Genomic DNA, 16,376 nt, shown 5'->3' with positions numbered 1-16,376 from the left:
TTTTAGAATAATGCTGTAACGTAAAATTATGAAATTGTGTTTTTTCATTGGATAAAAGTAGCGGCTCAGAGCTACAAAATGGTATATCATACACTGCTTTTTTGAAGAACAATGGGAAAGTAATTTTGCTTTGAAAGTTGATAAACTTGAAAACTCACTATTGAAAAAATAGCCTTTGAATATTTTGGTATCTGAGTGAAGAGTTCTTCTTTGTCTACACCTTTTCATTCACTCTCAGAGCGTTCAGAGCACGCACTTGGCGCTCTGGCCGATGATTTGTTTACCTCTGGATAACATGAAAACAGCCTAACCAGCTCTGATGGGAACAATTTCATTATACTTTTTTGCCGATGTTTACTGACACCGGCCATATTCAACGGGTGTTGTGCATTCGTAAATTCATCAGTTATTCTGTGCTCTGGCATACTCAGACTGAATTTATGAACGCACCCAAAATGGTTACTTGCATAGTGGAGTCTATTGTTAAGACATGTTGCTAGCTAGCTAAACAATGAACCTAGCTAGGTAAACAACGGGTAAGATCATACACATCACGTAACGTTAGCTATAGCGAGCCAGCCATCTAATGTTAGCATGATGTTACTACGCCTTGCATGAATCTGCTGGTAGTGTTAGCTAACCAACCAGGTTCAATGTTAGCTAGTTAACATTAGGCTCTAACTAGCAAAGCAAACGGCTCTGGGATACAAATAATAACATCATACATGTAACGTTAGCTAGGGAGCCATCCAGCTAACATCAGCTAGCTAGCTAACAGTACACTTTAGCTTGAAATGAAACAACTTTCAGTCAAAATTAGAAACATGTAACATCTGAAAATGTAGCTAGCTAGCTATCTTACCCATATACATCATCATTCATGATGGACATGGTGTCTCCTTGTCACGGATGCCATGCCATGGTTGCCTTTAGTTTGAAGATGTAATCCAGAGGCAGGTGTTTACTCCATCTCTTTAGCTATCATACTCTAATTCAACTGATTTCAAAACTCAATCCGCCAGAAAGTGGAGATCAACAGTTATGCAGCTCCACTACACTATACATTTAAAAAAAAAAGCCATGTTCGGCAGGATTACCAACACAGACTGACCAGCTAGACAGAAGCCTTCTATATGGCAAACCAATCTGAACTCCTCTCTCTGCATGTCCAGCCCACTCATTATCTCAGCCAATCATGACTATTGGGAAGGTTGCCCTCTTTTTCTGTGGCTTAACCAACAAGGCTCGTAATTTAACAATTTTATTTGTATTTACAGATGGCATACAAGTTTGTTATTAAGGCATATGAAAGTTAACATGTTCCAGAAGGCACGTTTATGTTCAAATGGCTCTCCTGTGATAAAAAAGTAAAGGGTTCTTAATACTTTCTGAATCACTCTACATGGATCCCAAAAGGGTTCCACCCGGAACCAAAAAGGGTTCTCCTATGGGGACAGCCGAAGAACCCTTTTTTCTAAGAGTGTAGACCCTGCTCTCTGACATTTTACTGTGATGATGCTACGAGCCCTGACAATGCCCTGTGAAGTAGCATCAGTCAGGTGTTAAACAGGTCGGTGTCCTTCAAGATAGTAAATTCCACTGCATTGTTCTAACTCTACCAGAATCTGATACAATATTTGGTATTTCATTGGATATTTCTGTAGGTGTATTTGAATGCCTCAGCGGAAATCTTAATTCTCTCTTTTCAGTAATGATGTTGTTGCTCTAATGTGGGTCTGTTCGCTCCCTTTTTACTGTGGCTGAGTAGTTGTCTAGTGCGTTGTCTCTTCCCATGCCCATTCCTTAGCCTGGAACCCTGGTGAAGTGACTGTGGCAGCACACCCACTGGGTAGCGAGTGAGTGGAGGAAACAGCAGGGGAACGAGCCGAGCCGAGTGGCTGAAAAATTAGGTCCCATTCCTTATAATTCAGCAACGGGGCTGATAGCATCAGGCTTCAGTTGGCTATCAGGAAGGTATTACCACCCAGTGACTGTAATCGGTAATGAAGCCTTGTATTGAGTTTATAACGCGCTGAATGATGCAGCTCCCACTCCCAGATAAACACATCCTAAATAAACCATTTGGCTGGTAATTGCCCTCTGCCAGCTCCGCTGTTAATAGAGTCAAGTCTCCGACTTAAAGGGTTAACTTCTTTTCCGAAGGAGAGGAGCCTCTCTCTCCCTGGCTCATTGCACTCTCATTTCTATGGAGATCTCCGTGCAGGCAGCATTCCCTTGGTTATCAGGCCGTACTTAGAGACAAAACCTAATTAGACAAAAAAATGCCTTTTTTCTCTTTCACTAATTAGGTCCTTAACATAATTAGCAGGTAATGTTAATAACCCTCTTTTAAAATCTATTAGAATGCTGTTTTGGGAGAAAGTGGTGGTGGTGATGGAGGGGTGTGTCCTACAGGCGGCTAGGAGCCCCTCTAAGGGTCCAGGGGCAGGGGAGAGAGGAGAGGAGAGGAGCGTGCTGGGAGGGTCGTTCATCAGGAGTGGAGTGCCTCTGCATTAGGGCCCTGGCCCCATCAGAGCCCATTATAATACTGCATAGTGGTATAGTGCTATCCTAGAGTAGTCTCCCCCACCACCCACCATTACTTAGACAAAGCGTAGCCCCCCTCCTTGTCTAGCTCTGGTGCCCCTTCCCCCATTGTGTTTTTTTTTTACCAGCCAGGACTTTCAAAATCATGTTTTAAATACATGTTGCATAAGCACCCAAGACAGAAAGTACAGGAGCAACAGAGTTGTATTCATATTTGTCTCATAATGACAGCTCCAAAACAGCCTGCCAGAACACACCCAGTTTTAAACTACCCCCTCCAGGGCTACACAGGGTCTTCAGAGTGGGTTAGCTGTCACTGTGAGACTATACAAGCAGGATTAGTTATGATGTTGCATGATTTAGTGAGTACTTGCTGGAGTACAAGAAGAGTTCTGATGTTGTGGTGAGTTCTGGTGGAGCATAACACACCACCAGGGGGCATTGTGTGTTCAGTAATGTTCTCTGAAATTACCATAGAGAGGACAAAACAGACAGCTATTGTCATTAGCTGGCCTTGATGCCAGTGGAATATACTGGTGGGTTTGGGGAAGTGCTCAGGGTTCCAGTGAGCGGTCAGTGAGCTCCAGCGAGGAGGAGGATGATGAAGAAGCTGCCGTCGACCAGAAGAGCCCAGTCCTCGTCTTTAATTAAGTATCTGAAACATCAATTTAAATGTAAATATCGGTGGTGCAGCTCCTCTCATGCGTAAATTAGAGGGTTGGCCCAGCACATTTCTCTCTCTCCCAACTCCCTGCTCACTTACAATGACATCTGCTCACAGCTGCTAGGGCTGTGGCTGCACACACACACACACACACACACACACACACACACACACACACACACACACACACACACACACACACACACACACACACACAACTATAGTTGAACTATAGTTTGATTTATGTCTATTATATTGATTGTCATCAGAGAAGTGACATCAGAATACACAGTGGGCCTATAAGAGCATAGACCCTTGGCTCAGAATCGTAGCTCACTGCTTGGTGTTGGTACTTACCAATGTGATGTGGGATTCCTATTGATATTGTACCTTGGCTATTACATAATGGACTGACCCATACCCTTATTATCACTCTTTAATCATCCCATGGAAGCCCCAACACAGTGTGTACACGTAGGATCCCCTGATTGAATCCTTGCCTGCAAAGTGCATGGACATCATTGCTGGGCTAGAGCCCTGCTTTCGACCTTATTCTCCCATGTAGTGTGTTTCCAACAGGGCCATAGCATCAGCAATGCAGATCGCATGAAGAAACGCAACCTGAAATGTCCTGCCTATTTCTGCGGCACAGTAAAACCAGTTAAACCATCCACTGAAAATGGAATTTGTCCATCTCTCTCTGGGTCTTGCCAGGGAACTCTACCCCCATGGCATTGACGGCTGGCTGGCTGGGGCTGTGACATGAAGCCTGTGATGTGGAACAGTTTTGGGGAAGCTCCACTGATATCCGCACCATACTGTAATAGGCCATGGTGGGAAATGCCCCAATGTGATTCCTGTGACAGGGCAAGAGGCACACAGTGCAACAGGCTTACACTGTAGTGTGTGTGTGTGTGTGTGTGTGTGTGTGTGTGTGTGTGTGTGTGTGTGTGTGTGTGTGTGTGTGTGTGTGTGTATGCGTGTGTGCGTGCGTGTGTGTGTGTGTATTTGCATGTTTATGTGAATATTTGCATGTACGTGTTTATGTGTGCGTATGTGTGTGTGTTTGTGTGGTAACATTATCTGTCCCAGCTCTCCTCTTGGATGCAGTGGAGTGGCACGGCTGGCCTTTACCTTCCCATCTATCAGATCATCAGGACACTCCTCATAAAGGAGAGCTGGGGGGATGGAGGGATAGAGGGAGGGATGGTTAATGGAGGGGGGCTTCCACTTACGGCCCCTCGAGGAGTCCCTCCCTTTTTGTCCATATCAATACCAGCGTAATGGACGCAGAGAGGTGGCTGTTGGTCTCAACGAGAGGCGTTCCACTACATAGCCCTGCTAACATGCACACAACCTGATTAACTGCAGAATATTCTAAAATTTAAGGGGAAAGGAGGTGGAGAGATGGAGGGAAACTCAGAAAGCTAAAGTACTGAAGACAGTTAATAATGTCTCCCTTTGTGCATTTGTACTCTAGATCACCCTTCATCTAGATCATTGCATTAAAACTATGACACTTCTTGTAATGCCTTAGGAAAATCTGAGCTGAGATCCAGGGACGCTGGCACTAAGTCTCCTCAACCACACTTGGACTCAATCTCAGAGCTAAGAGCATGAGGAGTGACACGTGCACTTTGAGGAACAATGCCAGACTGTCTCTTAGACGTCTTAGACTCACCTCCTAGTAGTCAGTCTTTGTGTTTCTGCCTGAATATATAATATCAATCTAACCTAAAGAAGAGAGATGAGATGCCAGCAGGTTTCTTTGTCTCCATTGTCCCTGCTACCGGACACGGAGTAACAGTGATGACACGTGTTGACGGAGGCCTTCTCCCGTCCCTTCTACTGTTGGCTAATCTTTGGCTAAGCCCTCAGTGCCCTCCTAATTGGAGCCATCGTGGCGGGGACACCAAAATGTCACCAAGACCAAATCCTACAGGAAGTCCCAAGCCAGTTTCCAAGCCAGAGTAGTATAGGAGGCTTGGCCTGCAGCAGGGCTCAGAGTGGGTGAGGAGGAAGGAGGGTGGGGGGCTAAGGGAGAACCCTGGGTGGCTGGCTGGCATGCCCACCCCAGTGCCTCTGGTACCCGCTGGCAGCCCAGGCTCAGACAGGCTCGTGGTGGTGGAGGACCACCCTTGCCATGGTGAGTAATTCCCCTGGTGCTCCATACAGCCACAGCTCAATGCGACCCTGGCATGGCTCCCTGTGCCCATTCTCTGTCAACAGGATTAGGCCTGCTTAGCACCAGCTCTCAGGGATCACCTATATTCCGTATTGTAAGCTCACAACGCTGGCTCGCCACTTTGGCTACAACTGTATGTTTTTTTTCTCCAGTTTCTTCCTCTTGTTTTCTTTCATATAGCAGCAGTTTATGAATTTGTTTTCCTCTTGCACAGGGAGGAGGATGGAGAGATGTTGTCGGAGGGCAATCACAACCTGGCCAAAACCAGAGATTTGCCTTAATTTGCCATGCTATGTATAAACCGTGGCTAATTAGGGTATATAAACACACATGGTTTGTGTCAGTGTTTTGGGCGTTCTGCTGATACTGGCTTCCATTAGAGAATACCCATGGTGCTACTCAAACAAATCTGTATTCCAGTAAAACTAGTATATGAATAAAAAACATTGTTGATGCACTACGAAAATAAATGTTTTGATTAGTTTCCAAATTTGCTTTGTTTTGTTTGATGCTGTAACCATTGCGCAATTTGATAAACATTTTGGTGGCGTATCAAGCATCATCAGTTGTAAAATAATGTTTGTGACTAAATTAGTAGAACAGCAAATATTTTGGGGGGGTTTATGTATGACTATCTTACTGGTTCCTCCCTCCATATCTCTGGAATACACTGTCTTCCTCAACCCAGCAGACCTGACTGTTACAATACAGCACTCTGATGTATTGTTCCTTACACACTTCAATTTAAAACACTGTGGCCATTCAATTACATTGGTGTATTTACATGATGTAAATGTGATATTTTTTTAGACAGGATGTTATTATAAAAACTGTTTCGTACCAGGGTTCACTGGTGTAATTGAAATCAGATGATAGATTGGTGCCAGGTCTCACTGTAAGCCTCTGTATTTACTTCATTCACTATGGCACCCAACCTAGATCTAGTAATCCTACTCTCTGGCTGTTGTATCTGCTGCCTTTGGTTTAGCTCCTTCACAGTTGGAGCGTAGACCACCTGGACCACTGCCCAGGTGTGTGGTCATGTACGGCAAAGAAGGATATAGGAAAATTGCAGTTGGTCCAGAACAGAACTTTACGTATTGCACTTAGATGTACACAGAGGGCATGTCAATCTCTATTGGCTAAAAATTGAAGAGAGATTGACTGCATTAAATCAAATCAAGTGTTATTTGTCACATGCGCCGGATAAAACAGGTGTAGATCTTACAGTAAAATGCTTACTTACAAGCTCTAAACCAACAATGCAGTTTTAAGAAGAATACCTACAAAAAATGTAGAAATGAAGTAACAAATCATTATAGACCAGCAGTAAAATAACAATAGCAAGGATATATACTGGGGGTATATAGGGAGTCAATGTGCTGGGGCACCGGTTAGTTGAGGTAATTTAGGTAATATATACACGTAGGTGGAGTTATTAAAGTGACTTATGCATAGAAAATAACAGAGAGCAGCAGCAGTGTAAAGGGGGGGGGGGGGGCAATTAGTCTGGGTAGCCATTTAATTAGATGTTCTGGAGTCTTATGGCTTGAGGGTAGAAGCTGTTTGGAAGCCTCTTGGACCTAGACTTGGCGCTCCGGTACCGCTTGCCGTGCGGTAGCAGAGAGAACAGTCTATGATCAGGGTGGCTGGAGTCTTTGACAATTTTTAGGGCCTTCCTCTGACACCGCCTGGTATGGAGTTCCTGGATGGCAGGAAGCTTGGCTCCAGTGATGTACTGGGCCATACACACTACCCTCTGAAGTGCCTTGCGTCGGAGGCCGAGCAGTTTCCATACCAGGCATTGATGCAACCGATGGTGCAGATGTAGAACCTTTTGAGGATCTGAGGATCCATGCCGAATCTTTTCAGTCTTCTGAGGGGGGAATAGGTTTTGTTGTGCCCTCTTCACAACTGTCTTGGTGATGTGGACACCAAGGAACTTGAAGCTCTCAACCTGCTCCACTACTGCCCTGTCGATGGGAATGGGGGCATATTCGGTCCTCCTTTTCCTGTAGTCTACAATCATCTCTTTAGTCTTGATTACGTTGATGGAGTTTGTTGTCCTGGCACCACACGGCCAGGTCTCTGAACTCCTCTCTATGTGCTGTCTCGTCATTGTTGGTGATCAGGCCTACCACTGTTGTGTCATCGGCAAACTTAATGATGGTGTTGGAGTCGTGCCTGGCCATGCAGTGAACAGGAAGTACAGGAGGGGACTGAGCATGCACCCCGAGGGGCCCCCGTGTTAAGGATCAACGTGGCGGATGTGTTGTTACCTGGCCTTACCACCTGATCCAGTTGCAGATGGAGGTGTTTAGTCCCAGGGTACTTAGTTTAGTGATTAGCTTTCAGGGCACTATGGTGTTGAACACTGAGCTGTAGTCAAGGAATAGCATTCTCACATAGCTGTTCCTTTTGTCCAGGTATGAAAGGATAGTGTGGATTGCAATAGAGATAGCTTCATCTGTGGATATGTTGGGGCAGTAGGCAAATTGGAGAGTGTCTAGGGTTTCTGGGATAATGATGTTGGCCCTGCGGCCTTGTGAATGTTGACCTGTTTAAAGGTATTACTCACATTGGCAGCGGAGAGCGCGATCACACAGTCGTCTGGAACATCTAGTGCTCTCATGCATTTTTCAGTGTTACTTGCATCCAAGCGAGCATAGAAGAAATTGAGCTTATCTGGTAGGCTCGTGTCACTGGGCAGCTCTCGGCTGTGCTTCCCTTTGTGATCTGTAATAGTTTGCAAGCCCTGCCACATCCGACGAGCATCGGATCTGGTGTAGTATGATTCGATCTTAGTCCTGTATTGACGGTTTGCCTGTTTGATGGTTCGCCAGGGCATAGCGGGATTTATTATAAGCTTCTGGGTTAGAGTCCCACCCCTTGAAAGCGGCAGCCCTACCCTTTAGCTCAGTGGGGATGTTGCCTGAAATCCATGGCTTCTGTTTGGGGTATGTACGTACAGTCACTGTGGGGACAATGTCATCGATGCACTTATTGATGAAGCCATTGACTGATGTTGTGTACTCCTCAATGCCATCGAAGGAATCCCGGAACATATTCCAGTCTGCGCTAGCAAAACAGTCCTGAAGCTTAGCATCTGCTTCATCTAACCAATTTTTTATTTACCGAGTCACTGGTGTTTCTGCTTTAATTTTTGCTTGTAAACAGGAATCAGTAGGATAGAATTATTGTCAGATTTGCCAAATGGAGGGCGAGGGAGAGCTTTGTACATTTCTCTGTGTGTGGAGTAAAGGTGGTCTGGAGTTTTTTCTCCTCTGGTTATACATTTAACATGCTGGTAGAAATGAGGTAAAACAGATTTAAGTTTCCCTGCATTAAAGTACCCGGCCACTGGGAGCGCCCCCTCTGGATGAGCGTTTTCCTGTTTGCTTATGGCAGTATGCAGTTCATTAAGTGCGGTCTTAGTGCCAGAATCACCCCTTGTCTTACCAGAGGCTGCTGTTTTATCCTGCCGCCAGCTGTATGTTATTCATGTCCCCATTCAGCCACGTCTAGGTGAAACATAAGATATTACAGTTTTTAATGTCCTGTTGGTGGGATATACGTGCTTTGGCCAGTAGTTGGCCAGTAGTACAGATGGCAAGGGCAGAATAGCCACTCATCGGTGGATTCTCACAAGGCACCCCGATCTCTTTCCGCGATATATTTCCTGTCTCTGCGAATGACGATGTTGAGGGCCTATTCGGGTGACTGGAGTAAATCCCTCTTGTCCGACTCATTAAAGAGAAATTCGTTGTCCAGTTCAAGATAAATAATTGCTGTTCTGATTTCCAGAAGCTCTTTTCAGTAGAACAACGTTATGTACAAAATAAGTTACAAAAAATTTGAAAAAACACATTGGTTAAGAGCCATGAAACGGCAGCCATCCTCTACAGCACCATCTTAGTCCCTTTTTGGTCTTTGTGCGAGGTATTGGTGTGTTGAAGGTACTGAACTGTCTGTTCAAGCAGTTGACACACAGTTCGGACACTCATTGGTACAACACAAGACATTTAACCAGAGGTCTCTTCACAGTCCCCAGGTGCAGAACAGAGTCTGGTAAACACACCGTATTAAATAGAGCCATGATTACATGGAACTCTGGGCCACCTCAGGTAACTCAAGCTTGCAAAAAAACAGATAAAAAAACACACCATACGGCACGACGGGGACGGGGACTGTGATTGTATTTTGCGTTGTATTACAGGTTTTTACAATCACTTTGGCACTAATTTCAGAACCTTGATGTCATTTTTCAAAACACTAGACACAAATCTCACAACCAATGATCAAAATGCAAATTTTTCAAAACTAACACTTTTTCCAATTACTTGGATACAATACACATAAAGTTAAGATCATTTGTTCATTGAACTAAAATCAGCTGTTCAAAATGACACAACTTAACATCAAAGTATTACTATTTCAAAATACAATTCACACATTACATCTGAGATGACTGTCTATTCATTTCATTACAACGATCTCACAATCAATTGATACAACTGATCAAAATGATAAGTAATTGTTGCATTACTCTTAATGCATAGTTTTATGGAAACTGATGAACAATATTCCATGTTTAGATCATGAAAGTTTCAGAATAACGAGATCCATTGACACCAATTACCGTGGAACATGAACCAAATGGACTACATTATCTATGGATGTAATATTTCATCATCATTCTTTATCAGACACTGTTTCTATGGTCCCATGTACCACTTTTCCAGACCACGTTTTCAGATTTGACATTACTGTACCCTCACCGGCCACTTTATTACGTACACCTATCTAGTACTGGCTAGTACTGCCTCCACAATAGCCTGAATTATTCACGGTGTTGTACGTTAAGAGATGCCCTTCTGCACACCACTGTTTTAAACAGCTGTTATTTGAGCATTTGTGGCCTTTCTGTTAGCTTGAATGAGTCTGGACATTCTCCTCTGACCTCTCTCATTAACAAGGTGTTTTGCCCACAGAACTGCCGCTCACTGAATGTGTTTTGTTTATCGCACCATTCTCTGTAAACTCTAGAGACTGTAGTGCGTAAAAATCCCAGGAAGGCAGCTGTTTCTGAGATGCTGGAATCACCATGTGTGGCATCAACAATCATACCACGGTCAAAGTTGCTTAGATGACGCATCTTGCCCATTCTAATGTTTGGTCGAACAACATCTGAAGCTCTCTACTCTATATACTCTATATATTGAGTTGCAGGCAGCCACATGATTCGCTGCTCGAATGTAACCTTCCTTGATGAGCTAAATCAGGTCTATGTCATTGTGTGGGATAATGTGTGGGATAATGTCAGGTTCCACCATGCTCAAGCATGGTTTCAGGCCCATCCTCAATTTACCACCCTGTACTTACCCCCATACTCTCTTTTCCTTAACCCGATTGAGGATTTTTTCTCCACATGGAGGTGGAAGGTATATGATAGGCGCCCTCATGAACAAGTCGCATTTCTCCAGGCCTTGGATGACACATGCAATGACATCACGGCAGACCAGTGTCAGGCCTGGATTCGCCATGCCAGAAGATTCTTCCCAAGATGTTTGGCTAATGAAAACATCCGTTGTGATGTGGATGAGAACCTGTGGCCAAATCCACAAGACAGGGTTGAAGGAAATATAGAAGTACAGTAATCAATCTTTTGTCTTGCTTTTTACAGTAAGCCAGGTGAGGAACACTGCAGCAATGTTTTACAGTAAGCCAGGTGAGGAACACTGCAGCGATGTTTTACAGTAAGCCAGGTGAGGAACACTGCAGCAATGTTTTACAGTAAGCCGGGTGAGGAACACTGCAGTGATGTTTTACAGTAAGCCAGGTGAGGAACACTGCAGCAATGTTTTACAGTAAGCCAGGTGAGGAACACTGCAGTTATGTTTTACATTCAGCCAGGTGAGGAACACTGCAGTGATGTTTTACAGTAAGCCAGGTGAGGAACACTGCAGTTATGTTTTACAGTAAGCCAGGTGAGGAACACTGCAGCTATGTTTTACAGTAAGCCAGGTGAGGAACACTGCAGTGATGTTTTACAGTCAGCCAGGTGAGGAACACTGCAGTGATGTTTTACAGTAAGCCAGGTGAGGAACACTGCAGTGATGTTTTACAGTAAGCCAGGTGAGGAACACTGCAGTTATGTTTTACAGTAAGCCAGGTGAGGAACACTGCAGTTATGTTTTACAGTAAGCCAGGTGAGGAACACTGCAGTGATGTTTTACAGTAAGCCAGGTGAGGAACACTGCAGTGATGTTTTACAGTAAACCAGGTGAGGAACACTGCAGTGATGTTTTACAGTAAGTCAGGTGAGGAACACTGCAGTGATGTTTTACAGTAAGCCAGGGGAGGAACACTGCAGTGATGTTTTACAGTAAGCCAGGTGAGGAACACTGCAGTGATGTTTTACAGTAAGCCAGGTAGGAACACTGGAACACTGAAGTGATGTTGCAGTTATGTTTTACAGTAAGCCAGGTAAGGAACACTGAAGTGATGTTTTACAGTAAGCCAGGTTAGGAACACTGCAGTGATGTTTTACAGTAAGCCAGGTGAGGAACACTGCAGTGATGTTTTACAGTAAGCCAGGTGAGGAACACTGCAGCGATGTTTTACAGTAAGCCAGGTGAGGAACACTGCAGTGATGTTTTACAGTAAGCCAGGTGAGGAACACTGCAGTTATGTTTTACAGTAAGCCAGGTGAGGAACACTGCAGTTATGTTTTACAGTAAGCCAGGTGAGGAACACTGCAGTTATGTTTTACAGTAAGCCAGGTGAGGAACACTGCAGTGATGTTTTACAGTAAGCCAGGTGAGGAACACTGCAGTTATGTTTTACAGTAAGCCAGGTGAGGAACACTGCAGTTATGTTTTACAGTAAGCCAGGTGAGGAACACTGCAGTTATGTTTTACAGTAAGCCAGGTGAGGAGCACTGCAGTTGACCTTTAACTGTTTTTTCTTTTTTTTTGGTTAATTATTTTTGCTTTGATTCAAAGAAACCTGTTGTGATTTTATTGAATCATATTTTGTTCAATGATTCCACTGTGTCTGTAGTATTCTCTCTACTAGTCCTTTTACAGTGATGTATTTACGTGTAGTAGCATAATGAAACATGTATCACATATTTTATACTACAATATTTAATGATTGTACTAACAACTACACAGTGAAACTATCGGTATCTTGTGTGTGGGTGATCTAAATGAATGTTCCTGTAAGGGATCTCCTCTTCTTCTGAAGAGGAGAGGCGAGAAGGATCGGAGGACCAATATGCGGCGTGGTAAGTGTCCATGGTTCTTTTAATAAGAAATACTCAACATGAACAACTGAATACAAAAACAATAAACGTGGAACGAACGAAAACCAAAACAGTACCGTGTGGTGAAAAACACAGACACGGAAACAAACACCCACAAACAAACAGTGAAACTCAGGCTACCTAAGTATGATTCTCAATCAGAGACAACTAATGACACCTGCCTCTGATTGAGAACCATACTAGGCCGAAACATAGAAATCCCCAAATCATAGAAAAACAAACATAGACTGCCCACCCCAACTCACGCCCTGACCATACTAAATAATGACAAAACAACGGAAATAAAGGTCAGAACGTGACAGTTCCTATGGTATTTCATGATAAATAAGTTATTTGAACCAATGATTCCGCAAGTACAAGGTTTCTTTAACGATATGAATGTTTTGAGCATTTGACAGGCTGTTTCCTGTTTGGACCCCAGGAAGAGCAAACGCTGCCTCTGCAGCAGCTAATTGGGGATCCTAATAAATACTAATACTAATGCTACCGCCTGAGTCACAGTGGAAGCTAGACCAATTCTTCTGCCTCAGTCACTGTGGAAGCTAGACCAATTCTACTGCCTCAGTCACTGTGGAAGCTAGACCAATTCTACTGCCTCAGTCACTGTGGAAGCTATACCAATTATACTGCCTCAGTCACTGTGGAAGCTAGACCAATTCTACTGCCTCAGTCACTGTGGAAGCTAGACCAATTCTACTGCCTCAGTCACTGTGGAAGCTAGACCAATTCTACTGCCTCAGTCACAGTGGAAGCTACTCAAATTCTACTGCCTCAGTCACTGTGGAAGCTAGACCAATTCTACTGCCTCAGTCACTGTGGAAGCTATACCAATTCTACTGCCTCAGTCACTGTGGAAGCTAGACCAATTCTACTGCCTCAGTCACTGTGGAAGCTAGACCAATTCTACTGCCTCAGTCACTGTGGAAGCTAGACCAATTCTACTGCCTCAGTCACTGGAAGCTACTCAAATTCTACTGGTCACTGTGGAAGCTAGACCAATTCCACTGCCTCAGTCACTGTGGAAGCTAGACAAATTCTACTGCCTCAGTCACTGTGGAAGCTAGACCAATTCTACTGCCTCAGTCACTGTGGAAGCTAGACCAATTCTACTGCCTCAGTCACTGTGGAAGCTACTCAAATTCTACTGCCTCAGTCACTGTGGAAGCTAGACCAATTCTACTGCCTCAGTCACTGTGGAAGCTAGACCAATTCTACTGCCTCAGTCACTGTGGAAGCCTTGAAGAACTGAATGTGGTTTATATCTGTTCATGCTGTAAAATACAAAAGTATATCACGTTTTCTCTTCAAGAACATCACTTTAACTGTTAGCCCTAACAATACCTTAGTACAATCTTAACCCTAAACAATGAACTAAATGTACAGCTCATGTATTTCGCTCAGTAGTATTAACGATTGATATAGTCAATTGTCCTTTGTAGCATGCCATAGACTAGAGCTTACCACTGAGCACTGACTTATGTTGCAGTGTTAACCTGACCCAGTCCCAGTGATCTGTTTAGTTTGTTTTCTGCTAGCATAGAATAAAGCTGTGATCGAGGCATTGTCAGAACTCCCCCGTTCACTATTTGGATTTTAAATTGTGCCGGAGAGCCATTTGTGTCACATTATAAAATGCTAACGGTACAGAATGTCATTTGGTGGAATCGGGGCGTTTGCTCCAGAAAATGTATTAGGCTTACTCCTGGATCTCAGTTTGTCTTCGGGACAGTATTATGCTACACCCCCACCACCACAAGAGTAATATTTAATGAATAGGACTATTAATATGGGCTGGGTCTCGGGGGATATTTCTTGGTAACGGATAGGCACACAGACACGATTACGTATGTGGGAGGGCATTGTGTGAAATGCAGTTTAGCTGATTCCAAAGCCAAGGAAAGGGAGGATGAGATGAGAGTGTTTGGGCTCATTTTAGCAGTCTGCAGCAATTACTGGGATTCTGTATCTCAATTTATTGCATACAACAGGAAGTCCTGTGTTTGTATTGATTCTGTATATTTATGTGATATCTTGAATAGACAATGTACAGTAATATACCATTGTCTATCTGTGGCAATGCAAGCCATATTTCATTTTTTTATGTGCAGTGTTTTTTGTGTGGGTTTGTTTTGCACGAGCAGGTGTCTGTTTGTATCTATAAGTGGGTTGTAGATGTTTGCCTGTTTCATGCATTTCTGTGTTTAAGTCTAAATATGTTTTGGTATGAAGGTGGGTGTGTCTGTGTGGATTTTGTGATTGAGTGTGTGCAAATTAGCTGTGTGAGCAGAGCAGTGTGCGTCTGTATGTTTGTACATCTCTGTGGCGTGTGAGCATGCACGTGCCTCTGTATTTGCCTGTGCTCACGTACACATGCCAGTCAGTGTATGCGTGTCTGTGTGTTTGTGACGATCAAAATCGTCACGTGGTTCAAGTTAATGTTCCATGAAAATTGCAGGCAGCAGTTTAATTATGGACTATATAGGGAGAAACAGAGTCAGGTAGAAAGAGAGCAGCCGGTTATTTCAACATTCATAATAAATCATTTCTCATTTCCAAAACCAAATGCAATGTTTACCTCAGACAAAGAGAATCCAGCTGCTGAATCCGAATTGTGTCAATCTGAAGAGCATGGGAGGAATGTCTGATGAATTAGAGCAAGTCTACTGTGTATTTCCAGTACTTTCCCCTCTTTTAACATCCTTTACCATCTGTGCTGATAGACTGGTAAACAACATGCTAGGAAATCTCACTCCCAGTCCCTTTTCCTACATAAGGAAATCCTTTATATTTCCTAACAGTCATTTCATTTAGTCAACAACAACCTTTCTTTTCACGTATATTTCTCTGGATGGAATCAGGAGCACAGTGTATGGTCGGGGTCTAGTGGTTATAAACATATGCCATTGTACTGTATGTGTGTGTGGAAACAGAGATGGTGGATTGGGGGTGGGGGGGTGTGGCAGTGAGTTTGAGTGTGAGGCGGTGTGGCGAAGCAGGCGGTGTCTGTGTGTATTTTTAGCCTGTTTTGAGCCCTCTGTCCCGCTCAGTCACGGGGCTCGCAGCTCGCCACCACTGACCCCTGCACGTCCTTCACGCCAGGGCCAGGAGAACCTCTATAATTGCGGTGGGCGGCGGCTTAAAACCTCCAAATCATAAAAAAGCTGGTGAATTACGAGGAAATATACAAAGGGTGGGTCTAATCCTGAATGCTGATTGGTTAAAAGCGCATTCCAGCCGGTGTCTATTCCACAAATATGGCCTTCCTTTACAGCGGGGGGCCGTGAATGAAGCCATAAAATTATGAGCAGTTTTTATGATGGCCCATTGAAGGGGGATGCTTGTATATTGATGGTTCACAGGCTGTATCCCTCTTCCCCCTGTGCCGTGGATGAGCTGACGAAGGGGCCCCTGTGTAACTGTTTTTCATGCATTTAATATATTAATTATCCGGTAAATGTTCCCCAGGCAGTGCTTGGGGTGGCGCAGAGCGACAGCTTTTCGATGAAGCTCCCGGTCCACCCCATCAGGCTGCACTGTATTACATGGGAAAGGTCAGTGCAGGGTTAATGTAACTTTTTATTTGCTGCTTTTTCATAGATGGGGAGGGAGGTAAGGAAGCAAGGCTAGTTTGAAAAAGAGAGTGAGGGAGATGG

This window comes from Oncorhynchus clarkii, chromosome 24, assembly GCF_045791955.1.
Source record: "Oncorhynchus clarkii lewisi isolate Uvic-CL-2024 chromosome 24, UVic_Ocla_1.0, whole genome shotgun sequence".
In the NCBI taxonomy this organism is placed as follows: domain Eukaryota; kingdom Metazoa; phylum Chordata; class Actinopteri; order Salmoniformes; family Salmonidae; genus Oncorhynchus; species Oncorhynchus clarkii.
The sequence above is the reverse complement of the archived record's forward strand: the minus strand, read 5'-3'. Positions refer to the sequence as shown.